Consider the following 20962-nt stretch of genomic DNA (forward strand, 5'->3'; position numbering starts at 1 on the left):
GCAGGCAGGTGTACGACGGCAAGATTGGAGCGCAACTCTGCAGGAATGTAGATCGTCAGGAACAGGAAAGATCACCACTGTGTTCCATGCTGACAGCGCTGTGTTAAACCAAAGGCAGCTGCATCTCTGTGCAGTCAGTCTGTTACACTTTACGATAAGGTTGTTTTTGTTAACATCAGATTATGCATTAGCCAGCATTAAATAAAGATGAACAAAACTTCTACAGCATTTGTTAATCTTAGTTCATGTTCATTTCAAATCAAACATTGTAGTTATGACATTAGTTAATGCACCATTTATAAAGTGAATAATTGTATTGACATTAACTAACATTAAAAAGGATTCGTAAATACTGAAAAACGGTATTACTCATTGTCAGTTCATGTTAGTTCATGCATTTACTAATGTTAACAATTACAACCTTAAAATAAAGTGTTACTCAGTCTATTAAGTTTATAACTAAACTGTTTTTCTGTACTTGTCTTACAAATAATTAGAGGTTGACTTTTACTTTTTTCTTAATCTATCTTAAATGTCTAGTGTATTAAATTTAGCGGCATCTAGTGGTGAGGTTGTGAATTGTAACCAACGGTTCATTCCACCTCTCACTCCTCCCTTTCAAAGCATTACTGTGGCTGACACAGAACTAAGATGGTGTCATGTTTCGCTTCTTTGGAGATAACATATTTACAAAATTCACTCTGTAGAGCAGTTTGTCTGTTTAGGGCTACTGTAGAAACAACATGGTGAATTCCATGTAAGGGGACCCGCGGTGAATGTAGATAGAAATAGCTCATTCTAAGGTAATAAAACACTTCATTATGTAAGGTCTTTATACACCTCTTAAGACATGGTTATGTATATTATATTGCATTCCTGTCAATACATCCTCCAAGAAGTTACACATTGGACCTTTAAAATTTTAGCTGTGGTGCTTTGTTTAATAACTGACCACTTCTGTTTTTTAATGCTTTTTAGACCTTTTGAAAGAGGCTCTGACAATTCTTTTTTGTTGCAAACAGAATCACAGGATTATTAAATGTATATTTTCTAATTTGATTTGCCCTTTTCAGCTGCTCTATCCGATGCCATCTTTATTCAGTCAACTAATCGACCACATACCCGAGATTGTGGGATATCATGTGCAACAAAAGATCTGTGCTGCTAACTTTAAATCAATCAGATGGATGCGTAGCACCAAGACACCAGCAATAAATTTAGATACCTTTACTGTATTTGTCAGGTTTCAGACACTGAGTTTATGCATAGTACAGCAGCTGACTGCAATTATTCGGCTCGCAGCAGCCTAGTAAGATCTCTGAGCAGTGCAGCTATCAGCAGAGGCATTGACTTAGCTCAGTCTCATATGAAAAGCTGTCAGTTGTCATTCTATGAGTAATGGCAGCGCTATAATAGGAGAGAGTGTTCGCCTCTCAATCAATTCTGCCCTAATTAGTGTTAATGTAGTGCCAAAAACCTCCTGAAGTTCTCTTCATCAATGCCAGCTCCTTTTCTCTGCGGTCATAGGGCAATGAAAACAACATCTTCATCACGACTGCAATTTTACATAATGTAACAATAGATATTGTGTAGTCTTTTTTGGTGTCACGATCTCTGTTCTAGTTATGGCTCACAGCACCGCAATGACCAATTAATGTTCCATGACACAATCAGAGCATTTGCCTCATGAATTATGGGACGGTTGTGGAAAGCAATCACAGATCTTCTGCTCTTGCACAATTTTTGTGGTTTTGATTCCTTCCTTTTTTATAATGAGAGTCTTGCAGTGTGCTATTTTAACCTATGTGAAATTTGATTATAGTATTGGTGTATTGTAATATATATATATATATATATATAGTGTAGTATTCAATTCTTACTGCGTGTTTAATTCTAAAGTAAAACCACAGATTCAGTCTCTCACAGACGTGATGAGGCTCTCACAGGTACAGCACAATGTTGTTAGTGTAGTACTGCCGAATACACATCAATCTTCAGCTTCAGGAAATCACCTGCTTCAAGGTAAGATGCTCCTGTGGTCATTGAGAGACTGACTTATGTTTGTGTAATTGTATACAGTCGATACATGGGTTTTTAGCTGAGGGGGAATAAGTTAATTGCTTATACCTGCAGTTTCATATAGCCTTCAAAACAGAAAACAGCCTGGTCCTCTGAGACCGATTTGACTGACTGCTTCAAAGGAGAAGAATATCTTTAATGATTTGATGCCATGTCAGATCTGTAAATAGTCGGCCTCCTCGTCTCTCCCTCTTCCTTCGCCACGTCACAGTTTGAATTATCTCCCTCTACGGGAACATCTCAATGTGTTTGGCTGTGAATGCCAAGCACTCAATCACTGCTCGGTTTCCTTCCTCCTCTGGCCTCTAAAGTAATAGGATTCCTCATCCAGTATGTCTTGACTCCTACTGGCCTAATTGGAGTTTGAAAAAATGGAAGACAGTATACAGCCAGACAGGAAACGCTCCTAAAATAGCAGATTCTCAAATGGAAATTAAGACCGAATTTACTTTGTGCCAAAGGGAATTATGCTCGTGTCTGAAAGTAAATGTAAATGAGACTGTTACAGTATAGATGTTAGGGCTGTGTTCAAAATATCGATATGGCGATGAGCTCCTGACGATGCGCGCATCAATACATCTGCCTCCGTATAGATTCTGCAGCACTTTTGAAATTAGCCAATTATTATGCAAAAAATATTGTGTTACAATTATTAGTGGTGTAAAGGATCATATTGTGAAGTTGTTGGCGATACATAGCCCTAGTAGGCATGTCTTCTGCTAACTTTAATACTTGGCTTTGATTCTTTAGATTTATAATAAACCTGTGAACATGTGTTCAGTGTGTGTGCATGACGGTGTCTTTGCTTGATTCTCACTGAGTGTTTTAATGAGACAAGTGCAGCCAAACCTCTTTGTGTGTGTGTGTGTGTTCGTGTGCGCGTGTGTTTTTCTCCACAAGGCTTTATGAATTAAGCATGACTACACCAAGCGAGACTCATGCGAGTTTAGATCAGGTGAGGAAGAAAGGGGGGATAGATTTTCGCTTTGATCCGCTGTCATTGCGTTCAAACCGCTCTACTGTCTAAAGCTGCCCACCTCTCTGCGTTCTCCCCGTATGAGAAACAAGCATTTAGAGAAAGCATTGGGGCTGTCACCAGACATGACTCTCTCATCCCTCTTCTCACGAGCCTCGGCATCATTGCTTAATCCCATCATTTAAACCCTGTGTGTGAGAGCGGAGCGGAGCTCTGAATGCGTCTTGCTGCAGGGTAATGCTTCTACCCTGATGCGATCTGACACATTGAACCGCTGCGTCTCAACTGCCGCACCATTACCTCCACACAGAGCGCTCAGTTGGCTCTCGAAGAGACACACAGAAGTGGGAGGTAATGACACAAACTTCACTGGAGTTCGCAGGACGTAAATCTATTGCTCAAAGTCGCTCAGAGTTTCTCTTCAGAATAACAAGTTGTCGGTCTTTAATCGGCGTGTTCAATGCATTTCAGTTTCACGTGTCATCTTGATCTGTGTTCTACGGAAGCAAAGTGTTTGTAAGTGGGATGCGTCATTGGAAAAGCTCTCTTTTTGTGTGTGTGTGCACGCTCTTGCAAGTGTGTCTAATGTAGCAGTGAGTCAACATGTTCTCTCCGGCTCAGAGCTTTCTCAGCGGGAAGTCTCGTCTCCTGAGCTCTTCTGCATTAGAGAGAAGCAGAGCAGTGTGGTGCATTTAACCCAATAAGCACGCTCCAGGTGAGCAACTGCCTTTGCTGAGAGATAGGAGTGGGGATTTATTGGGACTTGTTTCACACTTTTTCCCTCTTGATTGATTATTAGCCAAGACAGTACTGTTGAGTATACATGTATGTCTTTTTATTTTTGCAAAGCAGCATTCTTCCAAGGTCTCAATCGAATTAATTATTAGATAACAAGCATCAAAGATTAATTTCAAGCATTAATTTCACTAAGATTTCAATCTTTAAAATGGCATTATTCAGTCAATATTGAATATATTGTTGTTATATTTTCACAGAATATTCTGTAGGATGATTTTATGTAGAAAACAGTAAAAAGACTTCTGCTGGGTTTTCACAAGCAGGGTCACATTTTGTAATGAACAATGTTCTAATTGGGAAATTATTTGAAGATAGAAGTAGTTGGTATGATTGGCATGGAAAGGCTAATTTAGTAAGTAAATTTGTTTTCGGTTTATGATGAGAGCATTTTAATTGTTCAATTACATTTGTTGTTTGTATGTTGTCAGTGTTTTTTTATTTTACAAATATTAATTATCAGACTTCTTTTAAGAGGGCATTCCCCTACATATACAGTACATACATACAAACTGTGGATATCAAAATATATAATAAATGGCCTGATAAAATATATATATCTCAATTTAAAAAAATTACCCTTATGACTGGTTTTGTGGTCCATTTAATTATTATTCAGTGTGAAGACATCATAGATTCATTCTACATAATTAAAACTAAGAAGAAACAGGTTTGTTTAAAGCTCTATTGGCTGACCGCTGTAATGATACTGTGGAGAGTAGATTTAGCCAAAATTCTAAGCGTTACATGATCTTTACTTAATATCCATTTTTGGCATAAAAGAAAAATCGATAATTTTGACACGTACAATGTATTGTTGGCTATTGCTACAAATATACACAACTGTAGCGAGGAAGGCGGGACGAGAGCCGTGGGGCAGGAAGTTGGGGCCGGTGGCGTGAGTGATAATGAGTATCAGCTGTACGCGCACCGGTCCCGCATGCCTCACGGGGGAGCTCGGGAGCATAAGAGGACGAGCGACGGGACTGCCGACGAGAGAGGACCGGGCCCGGAAATGTTAAGTTTTGTTTGTTCGTGTGGCCGGCAGTCGTCTGTGAGGGGCTGCCGGCCTGTTTTTACTGCTGTTTATTTATTTTTGATTAAAGTGTTCGAATGTTCGCCGGGTTCCCGCCTCCTTCCTTCCGTTTTATAGAGCTTTGCTACAACAACTTATGACTGGTTTTGTGATCCAGGGTCACATATAATAATGTTCATTTGTATGTGCATCCGACTTAGTTTTCAATTGTTTTGACTTTGTTCCTATTTCTCTCTGGCCTAAAGCATAACCAGTGATTACTCAACAACTTGCATGATGTAAATTATGCAGGCACAAAATGAAAAATGAAAATAAACTACCCCATGCATGTCTACATGCATCAAGCTGTACAAGGAAAATAACATTAATTCAGGCATGTTGACAAGAGAGTAATCTTTACCTGTTTATATATTCTGTGTAAATTATTAAATAGTAAAACCGTTACGTGGCCTTTTCGTGACACTATGTGACCCATGCGCGCTTGTGCTGAGAGGTGCAATGAAGCCCTGAAGTGGTCATGTGAAAAACATTTCACTGTAGTCATTTGCTGTAATACACTCTTTCCTCTGTGGTTGATCATGGAGGTTTAGAACCCACACGAATATCTCAGAGTGGGTTTGTCTTTTGCATTAACCTGGATTATCATTAATCTGCCTTTAAAGAAGAGTCCCTCCGGGACCCGACATTTGGCACACGTGAAAAAGCAACAGAGAAAGACAGCAGGGAGTGAAAACCTTCATGAAAATTTCCATCAGGTAATCCTCGGCCTCTCCTCCCAAGCACCTGCGTCTGGTCTTGGGTTTAATCCGACCATCCTGCGATTAGCTGTGGCGTGTCACAGCATGGGGCTGGATTAGTGTCCCGCCCAGTCAGACGCTTGCTCCAGCAGGCCGCCGCCCGAGCCTCTGCGTGGAGCTCTCATCTTTCCCAGATGCCGATTATGGGCTGTAATGGACCACACTAGCAACACACCCACAGGGCAGGAGAGATGGAAGGGCATGTGTTATTGGAACGAGATAGTACTGGGCAATGGTAGGGTTGTTAAATCGGTATTAGCAACAGACCTCCACCTTAGTTAATGAGGTGCTTGGAGTGGTGCTTATTGTCCAGTGTTAGTTTATTGGGTCAAATTTCAGTCAGACAGGGATTTTTCAGTGGCTCAAAGCAAAGCCCACTATTAACCGTGTCTCTGGGTATTGCACTCTGCCTTCTATTGCTTATACAGTGAGATGGATATTAACTCTGCTCCTCAGCTCCCACAACGCTATGTGAGGTTTGACTTGGAGGTGGAATTTAGGTGACTTCTAATAATAAAACCTCAAAGCCATTTGATGGATCTCATTGTGGCTGCTGAGCCTTGAGGTGCCAATATGTGTGTGTGTGTGTGTGTGTGTGTGTGTGTGTGTGTGAGGAGCGTGGTTCTTTCATTGGACATTTACCGCTGTCTGTGTGTTTGACCCCGGGCGGATTGGTGTGGAAGGGCATGTTTGTCTAGTGTCCTGGATACAGCCTCCAGACGCCCCTCTTGGATGGTCTAGCAATGTCACAGACACGTGACTGGAAACTTCCACTCTTATCTATCTGCCCAGCTATCTTTTCAAGGCCTTATCACTCAGTCTTTCTCATTTGCCCTCTTATTCCTTTTTTCCTGTCTTTGATCTTTGCTCTATTTCCTCTGAATGACCTTTATTCCAGCATGATATAAATATGTGCGTGTGTGATCACATAAAATGTGTAGTAAATGAACCATAAGCAGAAATGCAAACTGTTTGGCATGCAGGTGCAAGTAGATGATGTATACCTTGAATTAGTCAGCGTGAAATGTTTTACTGTTATATTTGTGTTTGTGGCCGTGGAATTAAAGCCACAAATCAATCACACTTAAAAGGATAGTTCACCCAAAAATGAAAATTCTGTCATCATTTACTCACTCTTTGCTCCAAGACTGTATAGATTTCTTTGTTCCACTGAACAGTCCACAGGAAGATATTTGGAAGATTGTCAAATCTCACCCCCCATTGACTCCCATAGTATTTATTTTCCCTACTATGGCAGTAAATGGTGAGTGAGATTTGACAATCTTCCAAATTACTTCCTGTGTGTTCAGCAGAACAAAGAAACTCATACAGGTTTGGAACAATCTAAGGGTGAGTAAATGATGACAACATTTTCATTTTTGGGTGAAGTATCCCTTTAATAAAAATGTTTTGATTGTTGTATTCTTTCCTAGATCATATCCATAAAAGTCTGAATCTATACTTAAAGCATTTAAGAGTTCTCAAAAATAAATGAAGGCATTCTGAAAATGTTATTTTTGTGACCTTCATATGACAAAATAAAAATTACGTTTTAATATAAACCAACGCCCTGAAATATAAATGTGGTCATACTTGATGAAGCAACCATATGTGTGGATTGTTTTTTCCTCGGTCTCTTTTTAAATTAGTTTCATCATTCTCACCACTTTCCAACCTTGACCAAGGTGACACTAATTGCGTTTGCTCTTTACATTTAGGCCCTTTTTATGTCTTAACACATATAGCCGTTCTTTGTTCTCAGGTTTAAAATAAACCATCCATCATCTCTAAATGGTAGTTTCAACCTCGGTTCTTTCATCACCCCGAATCCAAACCAAGCCGGTCAGATCAATAGCTCAGCCCAACCCCAAGAGACCCAGCGAAACATTTCTAGCTGAAAAAAAATGAGGGAGCATCCTTTCTACCTGCACAGCTAACCGAGCCGTCCGTTCCATCTGAGCAGCGTTCTGCTCTCTCTGTCTGCTCCAGTGAGATTGGAAGGAGCTGTGGACAGCAAGGCCAGGTGGAGTGTGTGTGTATTGAAGTCTGGAGATGTGGAATGTGCCTGGTTCCCTGCAGTGGAAAAAGAACATTTGCGTTGATGATGCTGTGACACTAACCCTTCTGCTTTCGAGAGCACGGTTGTCTCCCGCTCCTCAACTGACCCTTGTTTATACCCATACGCAAATTAAAGCAGAGTCAAAGACGATGTGCGAGCGCTCATGTGCTAAAAATACCAGGTAGATGATGGAAAGCGCAGCGCTGAAATAAAGTCATTAAGTCACTGTGAATCACATGGGATGTGCTGGTGGGTCTCGCATCTGCAGGGGTGCATTGATTTCAGCCGGTTTCTAACGGCCTCTAATGGGAGTAGAAAAGTTAATGGAATGTTCTGGAATGAAAGGGCAGGTCAAAGGAGGCAGTTAAAGACGACGGGCAGTCAGAAGGTCAAGGGTCATCCATTGTCATGGCAGTTTGATGAACATTTCTGTCTTTATATCTAGATATCAGGTGTGCAGTTGAAGGTTACTCTGTGATCCTTATATCTGCCGGTAGATACCGGAGTCTCTTTTGTGATGTAGTGTCCTTCATTATTAATGTCTGTTTATTGTTATTAATGTGATGAAGCACAGACTTGCCTCAACAGGGGGCTTTATAGTGTCTGTAAATGGCTCAGTAATAATGGCACGATCCCTCCATAGAGACCCGTACAGTGGAACCCCTTACACAACTGGCAACAGACAGCCATATAATCTAGGGCTGGGTGGTATATTAAATATTTACAATTTAGATCGATTCAGCGCTCTTTTGTTGGAGAAATAACATAAATCAACAATTTGGACATAATTAGGTCTGCTGTTATTCATCATTGAATCTGCAAATGCATAAATATTCAATTCAATAGTGAATATTGTCAAAATCCAGAAAAATATAGATTGCCTAGTGCTATTGTTTATTGCTCCCTGCTGGACACTGTGTATCTCCCATAACTGCAATGCAACATTGATCCTCTCTCCTGCCTTGTTAAATTCTCTCTCCCCACCTCCACACCTTCACACAGGTCAAGCTGCTTTATGACCCTTGTACTGAAGCGGCCTTCAGCAAAGTATTTATGAAGAGCCTCCGTAGATGTCTAGTTGTTTAAACAGTTGTGTATTACACAAACCTTAAAGGAACAGCACATCCGAAAATCCAAACTTATGTCATTCCAAACTCGTATGATTTTCTTCCACAGAACACAAATGTAGTGATAATTTATATCGCGAATTGCATTAATGTGTACTCGCATTCTATCAGGGTGTTTTACGCTCATTAAGTTCGACAAGTTCTGTAAGGTCCCAGTTTTAAGGGTTTCTAATGCTATTTTTTCAATGCTGTTATTGCGCTTTCAGTGTATGGAAACAATGTTGACATTCTGAAAAATATAACCGTTTTTGTTCCACCGAAGAAATCATTTATATGGGTTTATTATGATGTTTGGTAAAATTATGACTAAATGCTTTAAAGGGATAGTTCACCAAAAAATAAAAATTCTTCATCATTTACTCACCCTCAAGTTGTTACAAACCTGTATAAATGTCTTTGTTCTGATGAACACAGAAAGATATTTGGAAGAAGGCTTGTAACCAAACAGTTCTTGGACCGCATTGACTACCATAGTAGGAAAAATTACTTTTTTGTTCTGTTGAACACCAAAGAAGATATTTTGATGAATGTAGGACAGCAACCAGTTCTGGGGCACTATTGACTACCATTGTAAGTTTTCCTACTAGGTAGTCAATGGGGTCTAAAAATTGTTAGGTTACAATCATTCTTCCAAATATCTGTGTCTGTCTTCAACCGAACAAAGACATTTATACAGGTTTGGAACAACTAGAGAGTGAGTAATGCATGACAGCATTTTCATTTTTAGGTGAACTATCCCTTTAACGTGAACCCCAGAGATAAGTCTGCTGCTGCTGTCGCTCATCTCTAGCTTTCTGACCTTTTTTGTTTGGTATTCTCTCTAGTTTTTCAAACGTTGTCATATTTGGGAAATTTGCCTCTGCCCAACTAATATCCTATTTTAGCTAATATCTCCAGGGCCTACTGGCAGATCTCATCTGAATGCTCTGGTAGGTGCAGAACGTCTCTGGCCCCGAGTGGGGAAAAAATGAATAAAACTAGCAAAAAACTGGTCTCGCTGCAGTCGAAGACCTATTTGCCTCAATACTTGCCACAATTTATTGAGACCTATAAAATCTATTTGCAGACTTAGATTCCTGGCACTTGAAAACGGACGGCTTTGATGAAGGCGGAGGTTGTTGTCTTCTGGCACCCTTTAAAAAACAACTCCTGCTTCCAACAGGAAGACGAAGACTTGTAACATTTGCAGCGAACATGCTGTGATATTCCTTAGGGGCTAAATGTTCATTTTTAAGAGCAAGGACCTTTTTGTGTTTTATCAAACAACAAACTCTGCAACCAAAATGACATAACCAGCACATGAGAATGTACAAGACAGCCAGGGGGATGTGCAGACCCACGCAGATCATTCTGCACCCATGGAGAAAGGTCTACTGATTTCCACAGCATTTGAGCACTGGTCATTCACAGCGTTTTGAACCATTTTAAATGTATGTTTATGAAGTAGTTTGGCTAATGAGGGCTTTAATGTGTTAATCCCACAGAATTTTGCAGATTTCTCCCCATTTTTGTTCGAATGACATTCGCATGAAATGTGAAACACATACTGTTGATCTCACATGAAAAATTGTGAAAAAGCTGTGTCCAGTGCTGAAGGGAAAAGACAGTATTTGTCAGGATAAAGAGATTATATGAAAACAGGATCACCTTTTGGCGTTATCTCTTCTGCTTGCTGTCTTCTGTAGCCGGGATGATGAAATGACTTCAGACAGATTGAGCGGATCTTTAGGGATGTAAGAGAGCTTCAGTGGCCGTATTTTTCCTGTGCCAATGCCTTTCTGTCAGCCTTTTTATTATAGGATTAAAACCAATTGTTTCTTTTACTTTCAAATATCCATTCAAATAGCCCAGCCCTCCGCAATCTCCAATGTGATCATTTTCTAATCTTCTCCCCTGTCATTGTACATGCAGTTATGTCACCGGTATGTCACCCGCTGGAGCGATGAGTCACAAGCATCCGTACGCTGTTACGCGTCTCTTCCCGACCAGCCCATCGCACATACCGTACCCTCTCCGCCGCTGCCTGGTTTGATGGTGCGGTGATGGGAAATGAGAACTGGGTTTCTTTGAGAAGTCATTTCAGAGCTCTGTGGGCTTTTGTGTGTACAAACTTGACAGTCAGTGGATACCTGAATAATGAGGGCAGAGATGGAGTTTGTCTGGTTCCTGCTTGATGATGCGGAGACTGACATAAGTTATTTTTACTGTCTCCAGTGCAGTCAGCCAATCAGCACGCTGGCCACGAGCTTGGGGATTTTGGCAATCAATTAGCACCTGCATGAACTTTAGACTGCGTTTTGTCAGGTTGAGCCGAAATGGCACAGTGGGGTTGTGGGTTGTGGCAATGGAGGCTATAAAATATACAGTGAATAGAGGAGAGCAAAGGATTGTGGGAGAAATGGTCAATTAAATAAAAAGGAGGAGTTCAGTGGAGTTCAGATTTGGCTTACTGTTCCAACACTGATAGTGACAGCTATGCTTTGTTTCATTTCTCTATCAATATTGAGTCAGTGGATAGTGAAACATGGCTTTCAGTGGGACTTTGACACTGTGCAGAGGTTGTTTTGAGACTTTGAGTTGTTTAACTCCACAACTGGGCTATAGTGTGATTCCCCTTGGTAAACATCGCATTACTGTTGCATGCATATGTGTCTATGTGCAGGTGTGCTTTGCAGGTGATGGTTGAGGTTTCCTCTCTTGGCTGGATGTTGTGCATCTCTCAATGTTCCATTAAACATTAAACATTCAATCTGCATCAGCAGGAACAAAGGAACCTTCCTGTGTGTTTCCTCTGTTGTCTTTTTTGCCCGCCCTCTCTCTCTCTCTCTCCTTCTGTTTTTCACAGTATCACTCTCACTCTCTCTCTCTCTCTCTCTCTCTCTCTCTCTCTCTCTCTCTCTCTCTCTCTCTCTCTGCATGTCCCCGTTTTCTCTTTCGGTCTCCTGTTGTGCATAACCAGTCGGAGAATAAAGCTAAGGCACAAATCCACTCCCAAGCTACCAGATGCATCCTGGTTATTGTGAAGATCGTTGTGGAGATCTTATTTTGAGGAGCCAAATCTGTACTGTAACCAAGATTCTTTTTACAGGTGCAAGGCTCTTTATACTGTTTGTGTATGTTTCTTCTTGGGTGCTGTGTGTGGCTTAGCAGACTTTCCCCTCATATGTTTGTCTCCACCAATTTTAAATGGTTTTCCTGGATATCTCTCAAAATACAGGATCAATGTATAAACATTGTGTGGCAGAAAGGGTCGGTCTGAAATTGGTCAAGGGGTGGGTTCTACGGCTGGGTGATGTGACGATGTTATCGTATATCGCCGATGTCTCGCAAATATCCCGATGTCGAATACAGCAGACAGATACCAGACGATAATTGATAATAATGGAAAATACGCGTTATAACATTATCATGCGATGTAGGCTTTAGTGTGAACGTTCATGTTCATATGCCCAGGCAGTCAGTAACAGTGACAGAATTTTGGAAACGCCATTTGTTCGGTCAGTTGAATGTGCTGCTGTTTTCTACCGGTCGCTACACAGATAGACCAAGAGAAAGACGAGCTGCATCGGCAAAGCAAAACCTAACGCTCGCGGGGCTGTACCGGTGTTCAAATTGTCCTACCCTGTCAGATTTTCCTACCGCAGGGCAAAACCTAATATAATCTAAACCACGTCGACAAAATAAACATTTTCACAATGCAAAATACCCTATCAGATAGTCCTACCATCTTAAAATAAACGCAAAAAATAAATTTACAGCGTAAATACCCTGTCAGATTATCCTACCAGCATAAAAGAAACATATAGGATTAATTTACAGCGCAACACCCAATCAAATTGTACTATAGGTATTAAATAATATGTAGAATGATTTAACAACGAAAATACACTATCATATTCCCGTAGCAGTATAAAATAAACAGGTAGGATGATTTTATAGCGCAAAAAAATGCCAAAACATTTATGTGCGCATGGTAGGATAATCGGACGGGTAGGATGAAATTTCAGGACACCTGCAACACTTTTCTACTGCATAAAAGCTTTATGGTTTATCTACGTGCTTTACCTGATGAAAGAAGTCACTGCAACACTGGTTTGTGTGCGTCTGTGTGTGTGTGTGTACGCGTGCCCGCGTGCGTGTTTGTTTGGCACTTGGCAGGTCCGGAACAAATTCCCTCCCGATCCGTATCAGCAGATTGATCGTCTGCGCAACTTTGCATGAAGTCAAACACACCCGATATTATCGGGGTATCGCGATGATTTTAAAGTCGATTATCGAAAAAAAAAATTAAACACATAGCCCAGCCCTAGTGGGTTCTTATCTCGATGTGGTTTGTCAATAGATGAACAACAGCACACAAATATGCACAAAGTGCTTCAGTGGTGTTCAGGTCATAGGCTAGAAGAGAAGAGTGGACTGTTTGAGACGGAAACACTGCGCGAATGAGGTCAAACATCGACTGCACCGTGACGCAAGCCGAAGGAGTCATCTATCAAACCGTCATCTCATGTGTCCTCTGTGTCCTCATTACAGGTATCTGAACACATGCTGAGAGCCACACACTTCCACCCAGGACAAATCAACCGATAGAGTGACCAATTCATCAAACAAGATAATTCGCGGCAGCAGAAAGGCGTAAGTGTTACAGTCATTTGTTTTTGTCTTTCTTGTGAAATAATCCTGCAGTTTTTCTAGGCACACAAAATGATCTTTGTTTTTATTAATAGTGTGTTTATCTGTTTTGGAAGCACCTTATTTTATCCACTTTTTATTCAGATTTTTTTCTCCTGAAAATTACACTTTGTATTGTTGATTCGTCACCGTCTCTGAAACCTAAGACTGTTAGCAACTCATTTCCCCCTTATTATACAAATCTGATGCAGGGATAACAGCGTGAACCTTGTGCATCATCAATCAGGCAAGCTATCATTTTTATCAGATTTATCATCATTGTTCATTAGCACCATACATAGCTAAACTATTTTCACCTCACTTTTGAGTGGCTTGTTGGAATGGCAACAAGTCTAAACTGTACTACAGTGAAGTCACACAAGTTTTTAATCCCAATTCTTTGCTTCAGCTTGACTAACCTCACAGTAACTGTTCACTCCAAATGTTTTTAGATCTATAAAACATAAGCTTGAAAAGTCACATTTCATTTACCGAACTGGGATATTGAATTCAGACAGGGTGAATACTTTTTCTGACATTTCTCTAAATCTACTTAGTATGTGTGGGTTTGAATTGTGTATTGAGTTTCAGTGCACCTCTAGTACTTTAAATGTACTTGACCCAAGAGCCAACGAGAAATTTTTATATGGCTACCTCAAGTGAATGCTGTGAAACCACAGAGAGAATACAAGCTTCCCAGATCTTTAATGTCTTCTATTTCTTTCACACATTTCTTCATCCACTGATTTGCTGGTTTCCATTAACCTTTGCCTACTGTATATACTCTACCATTCAAAAGTTCACGGTCACATATTCTGGATTTTTGAATAATACAAAATTCATAAAAACTATGGCATAACACAAATGTACCTTCAAAGTTAGCTCTGGCCTGTGCTCTTGGCATTTTATCAACCAGCTTCCTTAGGATCCAACCCTGAAATGCTTTGTAAATAGCATTGGAGTTTGTCTACATCTGATTTGTCTTCACTGTTCGGTCCAATTCATCCATTACATCTTTTCAATAAAAGCTTTAGTTTTGTTATGAAAGCAATATGTTGCCACAGTTACGTTTTTCTCTACATCAACATTCAGACATGTGCCGTCATATCAAAAGGGTTTAGTCATTTTTGTGAAGTGAACCCAAACTTTAGAACAGTAAGAAAGACACAAACAAAATCAGAGCAGGGAGACGATCTGAAGCCCGTGTAAGACTGCTGAGACAACTATCTTGATTTGATATCGTTTGCTCTATTGAGATTGCATCTGTGTTTGGGATTGTTGACCATTGTCATCGTCTGCCTTTCTGGTTTTAGATTTTCTTTGCTCCATACAGTATCTGTTCAGAGAATGTTTTTGAAAGTGGTAGCATAGCCGTGATAACCTGTGGGTGTTGACCCTGGATCTCAAATAATGAGGCTCATTTGGCACAGGTGTGATGATAAAACAAGAATAAATATAATCATGTCTGTGAGAGAATGAGAAGGCGTGTTTTATGCTGTTGGCGAGGAGATCATGTGCCGTATACTCAAAGTAATGCCAATGAAGCGTCTATTGAATTAAGTATAAAGGAATAGATTGAAGCTGAATGGCATTGATTGGTGTACTGGCAGAGAGTATTGCTCTATAGAATCAGGTCTATTGTGTGATGGCCGCTCGATATACCTTCAGTCCCCTTGTGAACTCTGCTCAAGAAGAATATGCGCAGAATCGCTGAGCACAGCTCTGTCACAGTAATAACACTGGCCGACGTGATCGATGACTCTTTTACCCAATTGGAGAGCTGTCATTTTTTGAGCTGTAGATGAAGTTCAGCCGGAGGGAGTGAGGCGAGTTGTATTTTATCAGAATAAAGGTTAGAGATGTAGACATAGAAGGTAGATTTATAGGTCAGAGATTAATATGTATAGTGTAATGTAATGCTGATTTTACTTTTTTAATAATAACTTTTTATTGACAGAAATCTGAATAATCCTTGCCACCTTTTGTGGATTTCATTTATTTTGCATGAAATAATAAGACCTTTGTGTTTCTGTCTAGTTGAAAATATATTTTGCAAATGAGCTTTAATGTACTGTTATCCCATTTTCTGTGTTGCACATTATCACCAAGTAAAAAAAATCACTTTGTGAATTCACAAAACATGCAGAGACATTTTAGTTATAAATAAGAGCAGTTATTGTTGCTTACCCGCTCTCATTAGTGCCTCGATATAAAGGCTGCTTTAGCCAAATTAACTCTCAGCTTTGCCAATTACGAAAATAGTTATTTGATGCCAGGAGTGTTTGTAATTGCAAAATGCGACAATTTGATGCTTGAACAGCTGCTATCAGTAATAGTCACAGTGAAATTAAAGTGAAATTGTAAAACACCAAGTAGTCTACGTCAAACATATACTGTACATAGTATTTTTTGCTTTTACCGTATATCTTTGTATACTCAGGGGTGTTTTTAAAAGAACCTTGTGATACTGACACATCCATATTGCAATAGATATTCATGGAAATCACTTCCAGCAACATGTGTCTGTATATTTGTGTTTATATGGCTGTTTTGACTCTTTGCTTGTTTCGCTTGTGTGTGGGTGTACAATGTGCACTTGCGTGCAGTCGTGTTTGTGAATGCTTGCTATTCTGCGGTGTTGAGGCTTCCTTATTCTGAGTGTTTAAGAGAAAGTATGAATGCTTCAGTGTACTACTTTTTGCAAAACGGCACAGTGACAAAGCATGCTTCTCTGTGTTATGGTGTGCGTGTGGTCCCTGTGGTGCCATCAGTTGTGCAAGGATGAGAGTTGTGGCCCCTGAACCTTTACGCCCCCCTCCGTCTTCTCTCCTCCCATCCTGTGGTCCTTCCTGCTCTGTGCCAATTAAGCTAGCACCTCACTAACTCACAACACCTTCAGGGACACCCACCTCACCTAGATGTTCAGTCCTGTCACAAGAAAGAGATGTTAGTTTGATCTCAGGACGTTCGAATAATAGCCCGTTACCATTTTAGGCGTTTATTCTTAATACAGACCCTCCTGTACGGAGGAAGGATTCATTATTCAGAGGTGCCTTGCATGCACATTCCCTTGATTGTAAAATTCTGTATGCCTCTATTTGTCTGCTGTGTGTGTGTGTGTGTGTGTGTGTGTGTGTGTGTGTGTGTGTGTGTGTGTGTGTGTGTGTGTGTGTGTGTGTGTGTGTGTGTGTGTGTGTGGGAGAGGGAGAGAGAGAGAGAGAGAGAGAGAGAGAGAGAGTAAAAGGCAAGTTTGTGCTTGTGGGGTCCTGCAGGACTTTTGTGTGGACAGTAGGATTGATCACCGAGTGAATGGAGAATACTGGCAAGCGTCTTCCACAGACAGATACAAAATGAAAAGATAACCGCAGAGAAATTGTGCCAAAGAAATTTTAATTGGAGTGGGGAGGCGTTCTTGTTTTGGGGGAGGATGGGTGTGCCTTAAACCCTGGCCAGGACAACGACAATGCAGAACAGAGAAATGGAAGTAGGGTCGCTCTCTCGCTTTCAGATACACACACACATACACCCCGCTGCTTTTTCTCACGCCTACACACAAACACACTGAATCCTCGGTTCAGAGCGGCAGCTTTTGGCACTGATTGGCCAGCTGTGAGACAGCATGCCATCTTATTGAAGCCAAAGGGAGCTGTGGGTTTCAGAATCGACTGCATAACTGAAGCACCTTAGCTATAGGATGTGGGCGGTTTGTGGATGTGTAACTTGACAGCGAGAGCAGATCCATTGTCAGTTGTCATTTTGCCTCTTCAGAAGTCTGTGCACAGTGTGACCAATTAGAAAGCCCTTAATATCAATGTCACATGACACCGGTGACAGGAGCGGGCCGTGATTGGTCACTGTGACATCTTGCTTGGAATTGACCATTTTTAACATCTCCTCTCTCTATCCACTAAACAAACAGTAATGCACATATAATCTGAGATGATACAAAACAGATAAATCATGTTTTTCATTTTGCATTTCAAGTAATATTAATGAACTGCAGAAGCTAACACAAAAAAAACCATTTTTGCAAATAAACTCTTCATACAGTATATACCTTTAAAGGGGGCATTCTTTTGCTGTTTTTGAGGCTTTGATTATGTTTTTGGGTGTTTAACAATGGATGTTCATGTTTCTAATAAAAAAAAACGCTTTATATTTCACATATTTCAAGTCCACCGCTGTCCCTCTTCTAACAAAACAACTGGATTTCTTCCGGTCTATATAAAGTCCCTCCTTCCGAAACGCTCTGATTGGTAAAGCTGACCAGGTCTGTCATGATTTGTTCCCCGCTTACAGTGTGTGTCTGAAGATGTCCCACCCACACCATATCAGCGAGCTTCCGCTTCTCAGGCTGTTGTGATTGGTCGGTCTCCTTCTCAGTGCACGTGTATTCATAAGCTTTGGCTTTTAGCAATAAACAGTAACAATGGCATCAACTTCACTTCATCAGTTAAACACATGCGGATCGATCGAAGTGTAACGGTGGTCTGCTAGTGCATGTGCAAATGTCAATCTTTGTTAGAGATTGCAATCTTTTCCCTACTATGGCGAGAGAAATGACACCGAACCGATTGGGTCAGACCGGTTATATTAATTAACACTAATAACAGAAGCGTTAGTTTAGCCTTTTTATATTGGACCAAAGTTGGATAATAAAACAAGCAGATTGACTAGGAGACATTTGCAAGCAGGACTTCAAAGGACGTTTCATAGAAGTGTTTTAGAGGTATGCGCACACACACACACAATATAAGTGTGTTACACAGAACAGCTTTCACAGCCAATGTTAAAGTCATGGAAGCTGTTATTTGACCGTTGGTTATCTTAGAATGTGTGTAGCTGAATTCTTATTACCAGCTGTAGGACTGTGATGAAAGTGAAAGTAATTAAGCGCGTAGCTCAGTCAAATTTTTACAATCTCTGAGAACAAAACACTATTCCAGCGGCTCTTCCTCTTCTCTAAGGAAGGCCTCGCCCCTTTTTTGGCGTATTCCTGTAGGCGGAGGTTATTAAAAACACTCGGAATAGTGACATCATTTACCTGGGAAGTAAAGGGCTGTAGTCCGATTCCAGCCGTTCTCTGTAGTCCTTGAAAAGCGAATTCTGTTAAAGACAATATCTCGCTTGGCATTGAACTTTGAGCTTTACAATTTTGCAGGTATTATTTATGCTGTAACAGCAACATTACACACTAACTAAAGGTTGAAAAATGTGATCGCAGGGAATGGCCGCTTTAATATACTGTATGATATAAGTAATGTTACTTCAGTCACACACTTTAATGTCATTTGTAAGTATCACGCAGTTTTGTGGATTACAGAAACAATATATTTTTACCATCTTCGCCGGAATATGCAGATTTTGTGGTAGCCTACATGAATACTGTAGTATACTATAGTATTTACAACAGTGAACTGCAATAAATTGTAATATCATGTAGTACTTGTACTATAGTATATTATAGTATAATTACTATAGTATACAATAATATTCTGTAGTATTAAGTGTACTAAATTGATAAACTGTATACTTTAGTAACTATAATTTTACTACACTTTACTGTAATAAATAGTATTTTTTTCCTAGAAAACCTCACAATATACAATATATATTTATCTGTATTTTTTATATTTACTACCAAGGCAAAGAAAGAATATTAGAGCCCTGGCCCTTCTCAAGGCCTTGTTTGAGAAGTTTGGGAAGCTCTGTTTTTTGAATTGGATGAAAACAGAACCCTCTCTGAGAGGATAAAAGCAGCAGAACCACAAAGCATTGATATTAACTATTGTTAGTAGTCTATAGTTTGCAGGCATTACTCAAGGCTATTACAGGTTGTAGAATTGCAAAAGGGTTATTGACTTAATTTGCCTATCCATACAGAGAATTATTTGATCTGTCACTTCAGTTGCTTGTTGTACGCACAGTATGGAAATACAACATAAAGTAAATATGATCGTAAATCCCCCAAACTGTATGAGTATATCTTTGGAAAACCAAAATGTTATCTGTCAGCTCTTTCCTTACAGCCCTAGTTTTTGTGACTGTGTTCACTGAGTGGTTTTGTAAAATAAGTCGGAGAGCAGTTACTTTATATGTCAGGCACCAGTAAGACCCCCGCTAGATTTCAGCTCAGTGCCACCATGATGATTGTAGGTAAGCGTGTGTTCCCTTCTGAAGCACACCTCCTGGGCCTGTCTTTGATCAGAGCTCCTCAGTGACCCTGCCATCTCCCTCTCCAGAAGGACAGGCATTGCTAAGGGGACACGGTGCCATCGGTTTTCCACCCCCTGCTAGACATCAGAAAACACAGAGATGTGAAGAAATAGCTTCCCACTCTTGTGGCTTTTAAAGATGGCTGATCTAGTCTGCTCATAGATGTGCTTGGTTAAAAGGCACTTGCCTCAAGTTTTTGAAGAAGTTCTACAGTTTTTTTAATGTATACAGTAAGTTGGAATAGAAGTTGTCAGGGCTATGCGACTGTGTGGTTGGATTTCGTGCTATTTAGAAAGATGTTTAAAACAAGCTTTCTGCTTTTATTGTAGGCAAGCGACTAAGTAGATTCCGTAGATGAGATGTAAACAAGCTCTCCTAGCATATTAGACAGTGAGTTAAACACTAATATGAGAGTTAATGGTACATGCCAACAACAGCAATTATGCTGCTGCCAGCAAGCATTGCTTTGAGCAACAAGGTGCATTAGCTAGTTTTAGGCAATAGATTGTGGCTAATTCCCCCGCTGTTTCCTTGCTGAAACTCATTGTTTTTCACCAACTTTATACTTGGCAAGAATGTTGCCTAGCAATATTGCATTACAATTTGCTCACGTTACGAAACTCATGAGGCGAGGCTGTCTGATGGATGGACAATTTGAATTATTGTCAGAGTTATGGGCAGGTTCTCATATGAAGGATGATCTGTCATCGTGGGAGCATATGATACGTATGTCACTGTCGGCCGTGAGCTCAGTATGTGAACCTGCGTGCTTTGCACACTCTAAAGCCTCGACGCAAGGGTTCCAAGCAGCTTATGAGCTGTGGCCTTACAATCTGGCAATAATTCATGTATATCAGGAGATGTGGATGGTATTTTAAAAAGAATGGTTGAATGGTTGTTATTTAGATTTGTAGAACGTTATATAAGTGTTTTGCGGGACATTAGAAAAAACACTGTAGTGCACTGCTTCTCTTGCCGTTTTGCTTTATTTTTTGCTTTATCTCACTGTCCTAGATCAGCCACTGGACCTGTGCTTACAGGTCACATGTCAGAGTGTTTCCTTTCAATTTGTGCATGTTTTTGTGTGTTTGAAGGGGCAAGAAATAAGCTTTTTCCAACCGATCAGGACGTTAATACAAAATCAAGTTTTTCTTCTTTCTGCTTTCATTTTACAGCTTGAATATTGTCAGACTAAATTGTAACAGA

The 20962-nt window shown here is 40.3% G+C and overlaps 1 protein-coding gene across 2 annotated transcripts in view; it reads left to right on the top strand.

Moving 5' to 3' along the window:
* Positions 1-20962, top strand: part of ndst2a (N-deacetylase/N-sulfotransferase (heparan glucosaminyl) 2a) — a 111901-nt gene that overhangs the window by 64992 nt on the left and 25947 nt on the right. For both annotated transcript variants that reach the window (XM_057341897.1, XM_057341898.1), the window contains exon 4: positions 13403-13504. The gene's annotated coding sequence lies outside the window, so the exon portion shown is untranslated. The remainder of the gene's footprint in view (positions 1-13402; positions 13505-20962) is intronic.

This window comes from Triplophysa rosa, linkage group LG9 (assembly GCF_024868665.1).
Source record: "Triplophysa rosa linkage group LG9, Trosa_1v2, whole genome shotgun sequence".
NCBI lineage: Eukaryota > Metazoa > Chordata > Actinopteri > Cypriniformes > Nemacheilidae > Triplophysa > Triplophysa rosa.